The 3,827-nt window shown below is 46.5% G+C and overlaps 1 long non-coding RNA gene across 2 annotated transcripts; it reads right to left on the bottom strand.

Annotated features, from left to right (window-relative positions):
- Positions 1–249: 249 nt before the first annotated feature.
- Positions 250–2,452, bottom strand: LOC149335880 (uncharacterized). Of its 2 annotated transcripts, none has more exons than XR_016284546.1 (3): positions 2,326–2,452; positions 1,307–1,491; positions 250–464 (listed from the first exon to the last, which is right to left on the bottom strand). It is a non-coding gene; the product is annotated as an uncharacterized LOC149335880 (long non-coding RNA). The 2 variants fall into 2 exon arrangements; XR_016284545.1 differs by having other exon boundaries at positions 1,419–1,491; positions 2,326–2,446.
- Between the last annotated feature and the right edge of the window lie 1,375 nt (positions 2,453–3,827).

Below are 3,827 nucleotides of genomic sequence, written 5' to 3'. Positions count from 1 at the left end.
ATCGTCCTTTGAAGTAACCTTTTTTTTCTTCTGTTCATTCTTCTCTAGATTTTTGCTTCATCGTAGCGACACAAGCTGCACGACGTGCATAAAAATTAAGTAGCCGCTCCTCCAAAGTTTCTGCACGTGTCGTTTTGAAGACCGCAGCTCCTATCTATTGCGGGTCAGGATGTGTATCACTGACGCTATGTTTCAATCGGTATTCAGCGTATCCGTCATACTTGTAAGGAAATAAGACGAAAGCGTAAGTATCTGGTTAGAATGGCTTTATTTCAGCACCAAATTCCCAGACCAAAGAAAAGAAACGGTGGACCTCGTTGGTTCTCGATTAAATCACAGGACGAGTCAGGTAAGCAGGTGTCGCCTGTGGCGTAACAAGCCGAAGGGTCGAGGTATTTCTTCCGGAGGACCATTGGCAGGGAACGTGTGTGTTAACCATTCCGAGGCGGTTTCGAGAAATTCTCCTGAAAAGATATCAACACAGTGGAACGCAATGGTGAATGTCTGGGATGCACTCTACAACATTTCCGATTCTCGGCGGAGTGTCTTTTTCATTTAAGGCTTTGTTAGGCCTGAGCATAACTTTTGTACCTAATGTCCCTGAATATCTATGTCTCCCGAAAATGGAGAACCATAAGGCCTGCACTTCCCGCAGAGCTCGCCGGAGGAACAGTTGTTGCACCGTTGGCGAGAAAGAATGGAGCTCGACTGACTACGAACAGTTATTCGCTTGCTTTTTCCATGTCTGACATCTAACGATGTGCGTTCAAATTAAACATGCATGCGCGCACATCTGCACTCATAATGCTTCGTTACATTGATATTTAGAGCTATAAACCTTCGCACCTTCCTTGCTGCTAACGGCTAAAGACAATGATAACAATTATACATATCTCCACACTGAAGCTCATCCGGCTGCGGTTAGAATGCATGTTATCTACCTTGAAGGGAGTAGACACTTTCTACAGGATTTGAAACTAAAATAGAGATGACTACCACCCACTTTCTACAGGATTGCAAACTAAAATAGAGATGACTACCACCCAGATGACTGTTACTACGTGAAGTTCCCTCTCTGTCAGTACTCAGTGGCGATAAAATGGTGAGCGTTCCTGCATGTGCATTCGATTCTTTCACGTTGCTCTCCGTTGCCCTTGAAGGCTGCCGAGCTATGTGCGAGCTAAGCCTAGTGATTTTGTTCTTCACGTTCCTGTCATACTGTGATGGAACTTCTTTCAAGCGACTTTTTCATTGGACCTTGCTCCTGGGTAGCTGGAGTGAGTTTGCCGCGTTCTGCTTCGCTCACCATGAACTGTCGCTTGCGCTGCTGTAGTGGCGCGTACTTTAACGCCCGTAGTAGTAGTGCGGGTAGTAGGCGCCGTAGTATGCGGAGTGGTAGGGGTAGCCGTAGTACAGACCGTCTGCAATGTAGTACTGCGGGGCGGCCACAGTGTACGAGACCGCAGCGAAGGCCAACACGGCAAGGAGGATCTGCGAGGAGAATGGAAAGAGTCGGTCAGTAAACATGCAGAGGGTGTGGCGAACTTTGGTTTAACCTTTCGCGAAACCTAAGTGGACGCCTAATCTGTTTCGTCTCCCGGTTTTAAAGACTACTGCAGCGTTGTTCGCAGGTACGCAAAGGGCAAAACTGTGCGTGAATAATGCACGTGCGTCGTGAATTATGATTAACACTATGGTCAGCCGCAACACTGCGGTCAGTCACAGAAGGCATATAACAGAAGCATACAGTATTCTTGCGTTCTTAGAGCAGCGTACGCCTAAAATCCTCCGCTTTGCAAAGTTGCGCGAAATTTGTTTTAGCGCTTTGCCGAAGCGATTCCTCGCAGACAAATGTTGCAACAACTATTGTGCAAACTAACGCAGTTAGCGATGGTTGTACTTTGATGCTTATTGTTTAGTCCGGCATGTTTCCAAGCCTGTCTTCTTATGGAATAAAATAACCACTCTTGCCAAAATTTCCTACAAAGTCACGGTTTGCCTGCTAACGGAAGATTATACTGCTATCACTGCTTATTTTTAAAAATTTATAGCTAAAACAACTATTCTTCTCGTCAGGTTATAGGGGTACCCAGAAAGCGCAAAATAATCAACAAGACTTAAGAGCTTCGAAAACATTTCAGCCTCTTGCTCACATTCACTATTCTGGAATTGTTAAGATGCAGCAATGTGACGTCTTTTAGACGTCACATTGTCTGTCTGTCGTCTTATAGACAGGAATTAAATGAGATAAACTAGAAATAAAGCTCGTAAAGAAGCCACGGAGAAAAAAATAACGAGAAAAACCGAAAGCGGCCCCATACTAACCAGAACCTTGATCATAGTGTCTGGATCGGTGACGCTCCGAGACTGCTGCTCGAGAGAAGTGATCTGGGAGGATCTGTGCGTCTCGTCGGCGGCGCGGACTCCGTTATATACGGCTGCCTCCAAGGAGAAATTCCCCGTTCGTACAAGCTGCTGTGGCCCGCCCCGGAGTTGCGCAAACAAAAAAGAAAACGCGCTCACATGCGCTGCGTACATGCGACATCAAAATCCAGGAGAACGCGAAGAAGTCGCACGCTAGCATGCAGAGAGTCAGCCTCTCTCTCTCACGCTTCGCTCATTCCATAGCTCTCTCTCTTTTTTCTTGATGTTTTTGTGGCGCACATTCTGTTACCCCGCCTTCCGAAGAAGAAGAAGCGCTAGATATAGAGATCACAAACAGCAGCTGGTCTACAAACCCCACGTGCAAATTATTATTCTTTTGGGTATAGCTCTTCAATTCTACCTCATCTTTTTATGCCTGTCATGCAGCGAAATAGGAAATGGACTTTCAAAGACAGAGGGCACTTTAATCACGTTACTCAACCAGCGCATCAACATATTAGGCAAGAGGACGACGTATTTCTGATGCTTGATTATAAAACTATTAATATACTACCCTTGAGAAAAAATAGTAATAACAATCATGAGGACTTGAAATCTGCGCACTGAGTCTTTCTGCAGCGCTGGAGTAAAAAAAAAGAAGAATACCACGTGTGAACAAGTAGTTTTCATTACTTTGGAGTTCTGAAAAAAAAAAAGTGGTGCTTATTTCTTTAAACAGTCCAAGAGCCTGTCTATTTCAACCAGAAAAGTGGCCCCTTCCGGGACACCTCAAACTTCCTCCCTCTCATGTACGAGATATACAGTCTTTCACACAGACAGAGATCGCTTTCTAAGCTCTGCAGTACTCCAGGCCGGGACCCCTGCTGCAGAGGAGCCGCTTCAGGACTCGATAGCAAAACCAGTTATCCAAGTGAGCAAGCTACTGTACTTTTCCTAACAACCGCCCCCACCCGTCGGCTTCCTCGGCACACCGTCTTTCGCGATTTTCAGTGCACGTTAACAATCCCCAGGTGGTCGAAATCATGTGCGATGTCAATGCACGTTGAAGATTCCCAGGTGGTCGAAATTATTACAGAGTCCTCCCCTACCGAGCTGGAGTACGCGGGTTTGAACCGGAGGGCGGCGGCCACGTTGCGATGGATGCGAAACGCTAAAGGCGCCCGTGTGCTGTGCGATGTCTGTGCACGTTAAAGATCCCCAGGTGGTCGAAATTATCCCGGAGACCTCCACTACGGCACCTCTTTCTCTCTTTCTTCTTTACCTCCTACCTTCCTGCCTTCCCTTACGGCGCTATTCAGATGTCCACCGAGGTATGCGAGACAGATACTGCACCATTTCCTTCCCTCAAAAAACCCAATTTACCAACTTTTACCGCTACGGCACCTATTTCTTCCTTTCTTCTTTCACTCCCATCTTCCTCCCTTCCATTTCGGGGCGGTTCA

Source organism: Amblyomma mixtum, chromosome 7, assembly GCF_055824585.1.
Source record: "Amblyomma mixtum isolate Tamu chromosome 7, ASM5582458v1, whole genome shotgun sequence".
NCBI lineage: Eukaryota > Metazoa > Arthropoda > Arachnida > Ixodida > Ixodidae > Amblyomma > Amblyomma mixtum.
The sequence above is the reverse complement of the archived record's forward strand: the minus strand, read 5'-3'. Positions and strand labels throughout refer to the sequence as shown.